We start from the raw sequence: 13,806 nt of genomic DNA, 5'->3' as shown, positions 1-13,806 counted from the left end.
GTGCTAAGGCGTGCAGAAGTGGACAACAAGAACGCCGACTATCAACTGAAGGAAGCACTCAGACGAAAAAAGAAAGAAGACCCAAACTCCTCTGCGCATGCTCTGGAAAGGTAGCACCACGTGTCAATCGGGTACACGTGCCGGTCTACCTGTGAGGTAACTTAGTTATCTGCAATATGGACGAATTTGATTCCGCTGCTACCTCAGTAAGTGAGCAATTTAAACTTAATGGAGAAGGAATAAAGTTTACCAAGGAATTTCCCCACAAACACGTAACGCAGTTTCTAGACATTTCCTTGGTCTTTGAACAAAACCAGGTGTGTTGGCAGTACTCCCCTAGATCTTCGAAGTCATTGTTAACCTTTAATCCAAGCATTCCAAAGTAGTTAAAAACAGAATTGCCATGTCCTGCCTTAAGTCTTCTCTCACCAGACCGTACATGCACAAAATGAGCGCCAGTTTTAATGCACAGCTCCGGCGCCTATTAGAAGCAGGTTATCCTAGCGTAGCAGTGGCAACTGTGGCATAACGCCTAAAGAAGTCGATTTCGATGGGGACGGACGTGATTACGAGAGAGAGAGAGAGAGAGAGAGAGAGAGAGAGAGAGAGAGAGAGAGAGAGAGAGAGAGAGAGAGAGAGTAACAACTTTATTTGCCAATGCAGGGTTGGAAGTTAGGGCAGGTAGGCCTAGCGTGGCTCCCAGGTGGGGGCGACGTCGTGGGCCCACGAGACGAGTGCTAGTTGTGTTTTCTTGTCCGCTCTTGTCAGCAGCAGGTTCCCATCCTCCTCGGAGGGAGCTGACAGTAATGATTGTGGGGAAGGATTGTCCTCGCATCCCCAGAGAATGTATGCTCGAGTGCTGAACACTGCGTGGTCGCTCTTAGTACTGACGGGGTCGTAATCCCCGCCAGTGATTAAATAAAGCCTAGGAGGAGGAGGAGGAGAAGTAATCTTAATGAAGAGAATGGAGGAGAGGTCGGCCTGGATAGCGTGTCTCTAGCCTGCTACTCCTCACTGGGGAAAGGGGAAGTGGGAAATACAGGGAAAGGTAGGGGGGGTAATTTTGTTATGGTACAACGAGATACTATGAACACGTTGTCCAATATGCGGATGTTCACTGTAGACGCAATACACGCAAGAGTAACCTTGTCCACGCAAAAAGTAATCTTGTCACAAAAAGTTATTGCGTAAACACATTTCGCACTGACTGCACGTCTCACAGGTTCTACACGCGATCGGCTCAACCTCACTTAGCCTCAAAGACTCACTTAGAAAGTTCAAAAGTGATTTTATGGCACGTTGGGTACAGTCAACACTCCTCCACGCGCCCAAAAGCTTTTCTTCCGAAAAGGGGCGGGAGTACAAGCAGTCAACAGTAGATTTGAGTGTCCTTCGTTCGGCCGCATATTGAGGGCACACGCAAAGTATGTGAGCTATTGCTTGTCCAATCTTGTGAAGGTATCGGTGGGTGTATGCCACACCCAGCCGTAATCGATAAATGAGTGTTTCCTGGCCTCTCCGCAACCGAAGTGGAAGCAGGAATTGTAAACCAACGTCAAGTCTATGGAGGGGCTCTTGCCGATGTTCGGGTTTGTCCCAATGTCGCGCCATAGAAGTTTTGATGGCGTTATGGAACAAGGCGTTAATGTCATACCGGGAAAAATGAATTTTGATAATGGTTCCGTCAGTGTGGGCCTTTTTTGCTTCCGCGTCAGCTTGTTCATTTCCAGCTATTCCACAATGGCTAGGAATCCACTGCAGCACGATGGTATGCCCGGAATGAGACGCTTCAGCAAGCGGAGACATTACGTCATAAACCAGAGGACTATATGCGGTTCTGTCATTCATATAACTGCTGATGAGTTGCAGTGCTAGTTTTGAGTCACAGAACACTGTCCACTTCTCGAAGCTTTGTTGCAGTATGCAGCGAATTGTTTCTCGAACCCCGGTCAACTCAGCTGCTGTAGACGACGTCCTATGTCCTATCTTGAACCGTTGTGCGATCCTCATTCCTGGTACCGCGTAGACCGCCGCGGAAGAGGTCTGTGTAACAGAACCATATGTTCGGAATATTCATACATGTAAGCAATGTATGATAACGCGAAATGCATAAGCCAAGCAAGCGGCATTTTCAACTTCTTCGTTATTCCAGGGATTGTGAGTCTCACCGTTGGCTTTGCCATCGTCCAGAGTGGAACTTTGGGTATGTTATACGGTTCGAAGTCCGACGGCAATAAGTCTTGCTGCGACAACATGACTTCTGAGTAGGCGGTGACAGGCCGTATGCTTGTGACGTTCGTGAGTGGATGATTCCTGTGTTTAGTCAGTAACCTTAGATGGCACTTGCAATGACTCATGTTGCAGATAAAATCGAGCTGGGCACGCACGTGCCTCTGCAATAGTGCCCCAAGTAGATGCACATCGTGGAAGTCCTAGGCAAATTCTCAGTGCGCGAGCCTGAGCACTTTCAAGTGTGCGTACAGCAGTTGTACTAAACCGAGAAAGTACAGGCGCACTGTAGCGGAAGTAGTCAACAAAAAGTGCCTGGTAGAGCTGCAGAAGAGATGATTTGGATGTACCCCATGGTTTTCCAGACATATGTCTAATGATCTGAGTAAAGCTGTCCATGTTTTTTCTTAATCCAGAGAGGTGCTTCGACCAAGTTAAGTCACGGGCGATGACGACACCGAGAAACTTGTAGTGGGTTACCGAAGGTATAATCTTCCCATCAATCATAACGGGGTAGCAAGCCATTGACTTCCGTATTAATGCCATGGTTACACTTTTTTCCGGTGAGAGCTGCATTTCGCGACTGTTAAGGTATGTCGACGTTATTGACACCGCGCGCTGCAGCTTCGTTTGCACTTGCAAGCGCGTTAAGCTCGTGGTCCATACACAGATGTCATCTGCGTACACAGAGACCGAGACTGTGCCTGCGTGTTCTTTGACCAGTCCAATGAGAACGACATTAAAGAAGGGTGGGCTCAATACGCCTCCTTGAGGCATTCCACGATAGACGGGGTGGTTCTTTGCTTCACCGTCTGGAGTTGTCATGAATATCGTTCTCTTTCGAAGATAGCTGGCTATCCACTGATGAATACGTCCACCGATGCCACATTCTTCTAGGGCATTTAAAATTGCATCATGTAGAACGTTGTCAAAAGAACCCTTGATATCAAGAAAGGCAGCAGTCGTTAATCGACGGCGACGTTTCTGATCAACAGTTGTTACAAGGTCAATCACGTTATCGATTGACGACCTACCCTTCCGGAAACCTGTCATTGCGTCAGGATATATATTACGCTTCTCCAAAAACAACTCCAGGCGCGTCAAAACTGTGCGTTCCATGTTTTTACCTATGCAACTGGCAAGCGCCACGGGTCTGTAGGAAAGCATAGCATGGGGTGTCTTGCCTGGTTTCAATAATGCCACGATTTTGCTTGCCTTCCAGTGTGCAGGCACAGTTCCCGAGGACCAAGAGAGATTGTATAAAGCCATAAAAGCTCTTCAGTCGCTCGAGGGCCTAGATGGCGCAAAGTAGAATAGGTAATGTCATCAGGCCCAGGCGCACTTGAATGTCTTGAAGAGGAAATCGCTGCACGTAGCTCTTGCAGCGTGAATGGGAGGTCGAGACGGTCGTCCATTGTTGGAGGAGCACACCTGAGCACTGAAGCTACCGATGTTGTAGTTCCGGAGAGGTGCATGTAGAAATCTTCCGCGATTACCTTCTCACTACGCGTCTGGATGATAGCCAAATCTCGGTAGGGACGTAGTTGTTGTGGAGAAGATGGTAGTGCTCGTACAACATGCCATATTGTGGACAACGGCTTTCTTGGGTCCAGGCTGGGGCAAAAGGACCTCCAACGTTGTCTGTCGAGCTTGTCCAAGTATCTTTGAATTCTCTTTGGAACCCGGCGTGACGTCCTCAAGTCTGATATCAATTTAGTTCGCCTGTATTTCCTCTCGGCGTGACGTCGGACTGCCCGCAGCTCTTCATACGAGGTGTGATACAAAAAAAAAAAAACGAGACTGGTCCAATAACTCGGTCTGCAGTCTGCGAAGCATGGAGGCTTGCGCTCGGTGGAGGTGGGGGTGGGGATGCGGGTACACGCGTCTCGTCTCCTTGTAGAAGTTAGTAATTTCAGCATATAGTTTGGGGGCCTCTGCGAGATCATCCGGGTTCGAGGGGCCGGCCGCGCGGTTAGTCAGGTCTTGGGCTAAACGGCCGACTCCTTCGTTCCCAGTGTTCCCCGCGTGAGCAGGTACCCACACTAAGCTTTCAGTTCTGTCGAGAGCGACACCGTGAAGGATGCATGCGGCGGGAGACAAAGTGAGTTTTTCGAGAAATTTTGGATGGCTTGTTTAGAGTTGCTGAGAACCGTGTGTGTGCGGGGATCCGCGATGGCTAGCGCAATCGCGACCTCTTCGGCAGCGGTGGAGGAGTGTGTGCGCACTGTAGCGGCGCTGATGAGAGTGGTGGTTGGCGTCGCTACGCTGGCCACGTATGTGTTAGAGTCGCGTTTCGCCGCGTCCACGTGCATAGCATGTTCGTCGGTGAAGTAGGTGACGCCTAAGGCTTGTGCCTTCAGTTGGCGGAGCCTATCGTGGCGGCCGGGTAACACATTCTTGGCAGTGGGTTTGATGAACAACCGACTGCAGACTCCAGTCGGGAGGGGAGCAATGGGGTGGATGTCATCTCTATAGGGTTGATGTTTCGACGGTTAAGAATGTAACGATCGCGTTTGGTGCGAGAAAGACGGTGTATCTGTGCAGTCTTATGTGCCTCTATCAGCTCTGTGAGGGTGTTGTATACTCCAAGCTGAAGGAGACGCTGTGTGCTGGCGGACTGCGGCAGTCCCACTGCCGCCTTGTACGCCGAGCGGATGACGCTATTTACCGTCTCTTCCTCTTTGCTGGGGAGGTGGCAATAAGCGTATGTGTAGACAATACTACTAATCAGGTAGGCTTGTGTGAGGCGGCAGAGGTTGGCCTCCCGCATTCCCCTGCGGCGAGTGGCGATGCGGCGGATTAGGCCGTTCATTTACGGGAAGCAATAATAGCAAGAAAATAGTATTGGCTATATCCTACATTCATTCAGTATCGCACAGGATTAAAAGAAAGTTGCAAGTAGATATGTTGGTAATATTGTTTTTACTGTTCCCGATAAGCTAGGCAAGATATGCGCTGCCGTGCAAAGAAAAAAGGAGCAGGTGAAAGTCAAAAATAGAACAGATATTTGTCCAGTGAAGCACATCAAGAACAACCATTTCACTGACTGTCGTATGGGTGTGGTATATAATGTTCCCCTTAGCTGTGGCCATTTCTACGAAGGGCAAACGGGACGGTGTATCAATCAGAGGCTAATGGAACGTAAAGAGTCATTAACCGCTGGATCGCCTTCTAATCTTTCCTTACATTGCCAAGACTGCCAAGATTGTAACTGCAAGCCTGAGTTAGATGAATGCGCGATATTGTACAGACATAGGAATGAAGATACGGGTCTTATGGTCGAGGCATGGCATACCAATAACGGTGAAACTGCGCGCGAAAGTCAGCCTTCGATGACTTTACATAAGGAGGAGATTAAGTGCCTTAACAGCTATCTCTCACGTATACCGGCTCATGTACCCCATTGACGAGCGGTGCTACCATTTCCGAGCATGCGCAGGTGAGTTTTGTGTCTTTTTTTTTTTCGCCTCAGTGTTTCCTTCAGTTGATAGTCGGCGTTCGTGTCGTCCATTTCTCTTGTGTCCGTGTCTGCACGCCTTACCCCTTTTTTGCATTGCGAAATATGAAATAGATGCGCGCTCAAGCGCCTCCAAGCAACCTTTGAAAGATATATGGCTGCATTCGTTTATCGCCGCATCGTATAATGCTTCGTCAAGTAGGATGGCTCGAGAGGTTTCGCGACATATAACTAGCGTGGTGCGATACGCGTCAGCATCTGTGGACGCAATAATGTTGTGTTCAATCGTGAAGCACTTGTCATAGTTTTAACCTTCGCGTATCATTAAACAAAGCTAAGAAGAAATTTAACTAATGTTAAAAAAAATACAGCGCGCAAAGCAGCGCGGAAAGAGAAAAAAAGGCAGCTCTTGTAAGGACGAAAAGAGCTCGGAAATTTGTTTCAATAAAAATAAACCAAAAGCACGTAAGGCGTCTCAGCCGCCCACATAGAAACATCCAAAGGTGCAACTGGTTTAGCCATTTACCCTTTCTGTCTCTTGAATTCCAGAAAAGAGGCAAAAGAAAGCAGTTTTTTTGCATATTTGTATCTTTGTCGCAAGTTTTTTTTATGTAAGGATAGGGTGGCATCATGAAGGTGCGTTAAATAGTCACGTTTTACACCAGTTTTCAGTAGTTATTTTCCACTGCCACTTATAGCACGTGCTCAACAGGTCACCGTCTGAAGAATGCAGTACTTGCTTCTTTCCAACACTTGTGCTTTTGAAGCTTTAACCAACGACTAGGCACGTACCCAGGGGGGGGGGGAGGCACGCCCCCCACCCTGAAGTTAAGACGCATACCCCCTCCCCCCCCTCACGCCACCCACCCCACCACTTCTCACACACATTCCTAAAGCGCCGCCAAATCAATGTTGAGACTTGACAACTATTAGGCGGTCAACATTTTGCTGCCTTTCTTACTATTTTTTAATGGCGGTAGTTATCGGGGTCTCTTGGGATGTAAAGGCCAGTTTCCTCATCAATTCGGTGCCCGCGGGATTAACTCCAGATGCATTCAGCTGTCACCGTCTATTCAATGGTCATGCGCATCACTGTTGCTTCGTTAGTTTAACCTTCGTTTAGACTGATCCAGGGGGCCAGGAAAGGGATTCAGTACCCACGTGGAACGAGTTGCGGCCGGAGAAAATGCCAATTGCCTTTGACGTTTCTTTTTGTTTCGTTCTTTTCTCTAGTGACGGCTCGCCGCGACGCTGACAGATCCTCGGAACCGGGATATGGGCTAGATGAGGTGCCAAATAAAATAATGCGAGACAGCGTCCATCATCGATCAAAACCTGCAATAAAGCCCTTAAACTCATAGGCAATATGACTGTCACCCGTTAACTCGTATGGTTTTTCCCGAATTGTACAGCTCTTTTCGTGCAAAATTGCCAATTGGAAACAAGAGTCGCAAGGATTTGAGAAATTAAGCGATCTACTAAGGGAGAGAGCCAAGCCAAGAGCGAAACAGGAAGGAAAAGCGTAAATGAACAAATTTAACCGTTGTTTATGGAAATATTTATGGATCAACATCCTTTTATTTAATAAGGAAGTAGAGAAAACGCCACCGGAAGTGAAGGACAATTTCGTGTGTTCCGAGTCACGCGTCTACAGTTATCATTCGAGCCGCCTAACGTAGCCACTTCTCTGCTGTGCTTATGTAGGCGTTTTTCTAACCTGCCGCGGTGGTCGCAGTACGTGTAGAATCGCAGCTTCCTGCTCCATATGCAGTTGTACGCGACTGGCGGCCACGCATCCTTAGGTAACTTCCCAAACAACAATACGAGTCTGTTTTGGCACCTAACTTGTTAGAGCAGTAAACGAGGGATCCAAAAAAGCTGTGATTGTTCAACAAGTATGTATTTCTGTATACTTCTTCCGGAGCTAATTCAAACAACGCTACTTTAGTTGCATACAACTTAGGTCTGCAATGAAGCCCCGCCCACGCCCTCATAACCGCCAGCCACTGTTCCTCCGCGAGGCTGCAAAGAATTCCTACTTCAAACTTTTTCTGTTACCCAAATGAGGCGGTAACTACAAAAATAAAATTATTAGCGCGTAATTTTATACATTTTCTCTCGCCCATTATAGGGCAATGGCGAATGGCTAATTATTTATTGAACTGAAATAACACGCTTGCTTCGCTACAACTATTTGTTGTGAAATTTCACTTCAGTTCGTAGTGAAGTTTCATGAGTAAAACGGGTTCATTAGTGAAATGAACTGCACCGCAGGCTTTTGAAGAGCGAAATGCTCTATTCCATACATTTTGTCCATGTCTGTTGCACACCTCATTGCTTCCGCCGATGAAAAGACTATTCAAAAACAGCAGACGCTCCGGAGGTATCAAGTACGACGCCATCAAGTAATCGCCATCATGCCGCCTTTGGCCGCATGACGGCGATTTTGTTTGCTTCTGTGATTGTCTGCCGGAGTAGCACAACTCCGCACGGTCCGTGTGCCTTTGTTTCCAACTGCTGTTTTTTTAATTTCTATTCTACTAAAGTAATCTTTATTTTACGCTTTCGCTTCTTTACATGTTCTTGGCAGTGTTCTTCCTGCGCCATCTGATGTGGTTCTTTGTTTGCCTAGTAAAGTAGCGGTGATTCGCACAGGTGTACCTGTAAAATACACCTTATCTCATTTCTGTTTTGTGGGTTTACGCGTTTTTATCGTTAACTATGGGCATTATTCACGGTTGTACTAGTAAAAGTACACCCCCCCCCCTTATTTTCATAGAACAGTTACCTTAGGTTGCCCCCCCCCCCCCCTCTGCCCCTGAAAAAAAAATCCTGGGTACATGCCTGCCAACGACGTTGGAATCTGGCTACAGACTCTGCCTATTTTTGCCTTTAGGGCGTCCGGTGTGGTAGTTCCGCTGCTATATACGCGATCTTTAACGTAGCCCACAAGGAGAAGTCCAGCGGTGTCATGTCCGGCAACCTTGTAGGCCAGGGTACAGGTCCGTGCCGGCGAATCCTCCATCCAGGAGAAAGCTTGTCGAGCCACGATCGAAACTGACTTTTACTATGCGCAGGAGCATCATCGCGCTGAAATACGATGTTCCGAAGGTGCGCAAGTGGAACGTGGCAACAGACGTCATTCAGGGGGGCCATCGAGTATGTCGTTGATGTAGCCCTGCGTCGTTAGTATGTTGTCAAAAAAGATGGATCCGATGATGTTGACATTAAAAATATCGCACCACACATTAAACGACCACTGGTATTGGTGTCGTATTTGTGCCAGCCAGTGGGGATTCCTATCATTCCAGTACTGAGCGTTGTGAAGATTAACTTGTGCGTTTCTGGAGAAATTAGCCTGATCCTTCAAAACACGGGAGTAAGAAAGTCTGGTTCTTTTTCAGATATCGTGAAAATCCAATTCAATTGGCAACGCCTGTTTTTAAAATCTTGGTCTTCAAGTTTTTGTTGAATATGTACACCCGTGAGCAAAAGTATACAGACCACAGGCTGGGTCGCCGAAGAAATTGAATTTCTTCGCAATTAACAAACGTAAACTGGGATTAATGAGTGCACTGAAAAGTTCCCAATGCCAAGTTTGGACGGCAGTCCTAAAGTTCAAGTTGCGTTCAGAGACAGAGGGATATGTGGCTTTATCGCGCAACGCCTGGTCCGTGTACTTTTGCTCACGGGTGTACTACATGGTACGGGTGCACATGACCTTTTTTTGGAAATCCTCCACCTTGATGACCTTGAGGTTCCGTTTATTTTTTCCGGCTGATAAAAAAAGCTCGATAAGAGAGAATGGCCGCATCAAAAAAGCAGCGCCCTTAAGCAAGCTCCATAGCTGTTAGCGACAGAGCTGGCGCTTTAGCGTGACGCCTTGGTGTTGATAAGGAAAGAGTGCCGATAAGTGGTGGTTGAAGCGTCGTGGGAAGAGTACGCTCACTAACTCCTGTGGAGCATGCTGGAGGGCGCTGCTTTTTGACACACACACACACACACACACAAACACACACACACACACACACACACACACACACACACACACACACACACACACACACACACACACACACACACACACACACACACACACACACACACACACACACACACACACACGCACGCACGCACACACACACACACACACACACACACACACACACACACACACACACACACACACGCACGCACGCACGCACGCACGCGCACACACGCGCGCACGCACACACACACCCACATTCCGCAATGCCCCCACTGGAATACCCACATTTCATCCCCAACCGGGATCAAATCTGCGACCTCGAGCTCAGTGACACGGCGTCATATCCACTAAGCTACCGCGGTGGGTTATTGACACATGCGACCACCAACTCCAACAGCCTCCAGTGAGCTTAGCATGTCTTCATGTGCATCGTTCTTGCGTTCGCCTTAACTGTCCAAAAAGAGCGTAAAGTTCCGCGTTCAGTGAACACTGAGATGACCTCGAGGTCGTGCCCTCATATCTAGGTCGTTACATACGTCATATGCTTCATAAATATCTGGGTTGATCTAACCATTCATTTAATGAGTAGGTGATTGAATGAATGATTGTTTCATTCATTGATTAATTTGAAGCATTGATTAATTGAAGCATTGATTTGAAGCAGCCCGCTTTCCGGTCACACAACTGAGGGTGAACAAGAATTATCGCCACCTACTGCCCCCCCCCCCCCTTTATTTTTTCAGAAACACTGAAGCGCGCACGTGCTTCGACATATTAGTTTGCGCTATTCGGCCGTTTCATTTGAGGTGGCGCGATATAGATATAAGACTATCTCAGAGAGTGCAAAGATAAGAAACAAAATAAAAGATCACCTCCGTGCACTCAACTATCAGGTATTTAGGTATGCGATAACCTTCTAATGATGACTGTGCATCGCAGGTTGAGTTATGCACCAAGTTCGTAGGCGAAAGTTCAGAGGCCTGTGCTTGTTAGCGTATGCAAAGTTGGAACAAATCTGCTTGACCATGGATAAAAAATTATGTCTATATATAGCCCAAACCGCCGTCTCAGCACCGTTGTGACGCCATGGTAGTCGTTCCAAAGGGGTCACTCCAGTTTGGTCATCCGACTTAAGTCGTGCTGTCGTCGTCACGCTAATGTCGTCAAGCAGATGTCGTGACACAGGCGACACGCCATTTTCGTCATGCTCTCGTCGTCATCCCATTGTCCTCATACCGTTGTCAGCCTATCATCGTCAATTTGTCGTCGTCACGCATTCGTTGACATACCGTCGTCGTGAGGCCATCCCGCTCATTTTAATGTTGTCATTCTGACTTCGTCATCCGACTCTCGTCATGCCGTCAGCGTCATACCATCGTCGCCATACCATTGCCGTCATGCCCCCTTCGTCGTCATACGGTCGTTTTACCATCGTCATCACTTAATAATGTCATCACGTTGTCGTCATGCCGTCATCGCCATACGGCCTTCGTCGTTCCATCGACGTCAATCTTTCTTCGCCATTCTATCGTATAACGCATTCGTCATTCAATCGTGTTAATGCCGCCATTCTCATATCATTGTCGTCATGTCACTATAGTCGTTGCGTCGTCGTCAGATAGGCGCTATCATGCATCTGTTGTCATGCCGTCGTCAGGCTGTCGACGTTATGTCATCGTGATACACTCGTCGTCATACAATTGTCACTGCACGTAAGTCATACCATAGTCATCACTTCGTCTTCGTCGTACAGCTGTCATCATGCATTCGTTCTCATACCGTTGTCGCGATGCCGTCACGATGATTCTATCTTCGTCACTCTAACGTCTACATCCGACTCTAGTCATGCCATCGTTATCACGCCATCATCGCCCCATAGTCACCGTCGCCATACCCATCATCATCAAGCTGTCGTTTTACCATCTTCATCGCTTCAATAAGGTCATCTAAGTGTCCTCATGCCGTCTCTGTCACGTCGCTTTCGTCAATTCATCGACACCATCACTTCTTCGTCAGTCTATCGCAGTCATGCTGTCGCCATTCAATCGTGATTATGCCGCCGTTGCGACGGCATCGTCGTCATTGCGTAGTCGTCAGGCCGTCGCTATCATGCATCCGTTGTCATAAGGCCGTCGTCATTCCTTCGTGGTTGTACCATTGTCGCCATATGCTCGTCGTCATCGCACTGTCCTCATGTCGCTGTTGTCACGCTGTCCTCGTCATACCATTATGATCTTTTAAAAATCGTCATCTCACTATCCTAACGCTGTCGTCGTCATGCCACCTTTGGCATTTCGTCGACTTCATTCTGTCTTCGTCATTCCATTTCCGTCACTGCGTCAGCGTCATAGAGTCATCGCCATGCCGTCACGCTCACAGGCGACCTTGGAAAGCGTGTGCCACAAGCAAAGTGGGACACTACCATTATATTTCGCATGAGGTCGACGCGGCGGAAAGCTCAGTATGACCACTACATATGTTAAATCAATGTAATTTCCAAATATGGTGTGTTGCTTCATTGCTCGAATGCTAACCGTATTACCATCGACAGTCAACGTGAGATGAGTTTTCCGAATTTTGTTCCATACTCTCTTCGAGTACTCAAGTAAGCATAATAAAAATATACAGTGCAATGCATTGCTGTTCTAGATTATATGCTTCTGTTTCGCAGAAAATTGTAAAGAAGAAAACTGTTAAGTGGAACAGCAATGCATTTCTTGGCAGACTTGCAGTCCGTAACTATAGAAACTTCTGATAGGCGCTTTATAGCAAAAGGTAATGTTTTGAGCACTGCCTGACTTCAGTGCTGCACTATGTTTCCTAAGAGCAATAATTAAACAGTCAACTTATGACGCTTTCTTACGTTATATTTGCATTGAAGATTCCCTCGTAAATTCTGAAGTTCGCCGCTGTTACAAAGCTTGGTCCGTAAAAAAATCATTATATTGTCTCGAATACTTACATTTTTTTAGAACGCGTGGTACAATTAAAAGAGCGCGTTTTGTACCATGGAATTTCACCGGAAAGTTGGGCAATCACCACGGGAAAGAAAGAGCGCGGTTCGTCATTATACATTTAGCGTGTATGCCTTCGGCGTTAGAGCACACCGTAATTTGAATGCGTAGAATGCGAATGCGCATCAATCTAAGAGCGGGGCAAATTTGTGATGTCGCGTCATATTCGTCTCCACGAGCAGTGTCTCTGTCACGCGACTTGAGCGGATCACCTAAACAAAGGGAATCGGGGCCTGAAGATAAAACTAAGCCGCGTCTTGGTGCCTTAGCAGGAGTTGCACAATTTTTTTTTCTGCTGATATACAGGGACTGCGTTTTGTATGTAAGCCACTGAGTGATGAGTAAAAATGCGGGGCTGATTCCACCCCTCACAAGAGCGCAATGAAGATCTGATCGTTTGCCACTGCCATTGCGCTTATACAGCCTCCGCACACTTAGTATTCTGCAGGCAGCAGTATGAGAACAATAAAAGACACGCAAGGAAGCCTTTTTCTTTTGCGCACATATCGAATTTAATATTTTTTTGCACTTCTTGTGACTTTACTTGAAGTTCCTCACAGTACTGTCAATATGTTGTGTGACATTTTCGCTACCTACGTCACAGGGAATCTACACTCCCACTCCCCCAAGCGAACTGTGCAAACCACAGTTCTCGAGGGGGACTCGAGTACATATAGGGGACCAACATTGGCCAAACAATAACACGCTGTCAGGGGCGGAGCCGCTACGTGTTCTTCATTGCACTGCATTGTAGCATAGTGCATCCATTTTTAAAGCGAAGCTTTCTATGTCTCACTGATTCGTGCGTGAGCGCCGAAAACGCACTGCAGGAAAGCCAACTTACACATCTGCGTAGAACACTATACAGTTTACATTCGCAGTACCACGTCAGCGTCGACTGGCCGGCCTGTCAGTGCCTGAAAACGGCACGAAGCGACGAGCTCAACAAGAGTAGCGCATGCTTACAAAGTTCACTGGAAACGTAAGTTGCGTCTGCTAGGCATGACATCACCCCTGTCACCATTAACTGACCTTCCCTGCTTATAGGAGACAGCAAGTGCGTGTGACCGCGGGCTCGTCTTAGGATCTGGAAAAAAAAGACCCTTTCTTAAAGAAAG

The sequence above is a fragment of the Dermacentor variabilis genome, chromosome 1 (assembly GCF_050947875.1).
Source record: "Dermacentor variabilis isolate Ectoservices chromosome 1, ASM5094787v1, whole genome shotgun sequence".
NCBI lineage: Eukaryota > Metazoa > Arthropoda > Arachnida > Ixodida > Ixodidae > Dermacentor > Dermacentor variabilis.
The sequence above is the reverse complement of the archived record's forward strand: the minus strand, read 5'-3'. Positions refer to the sequence as shown.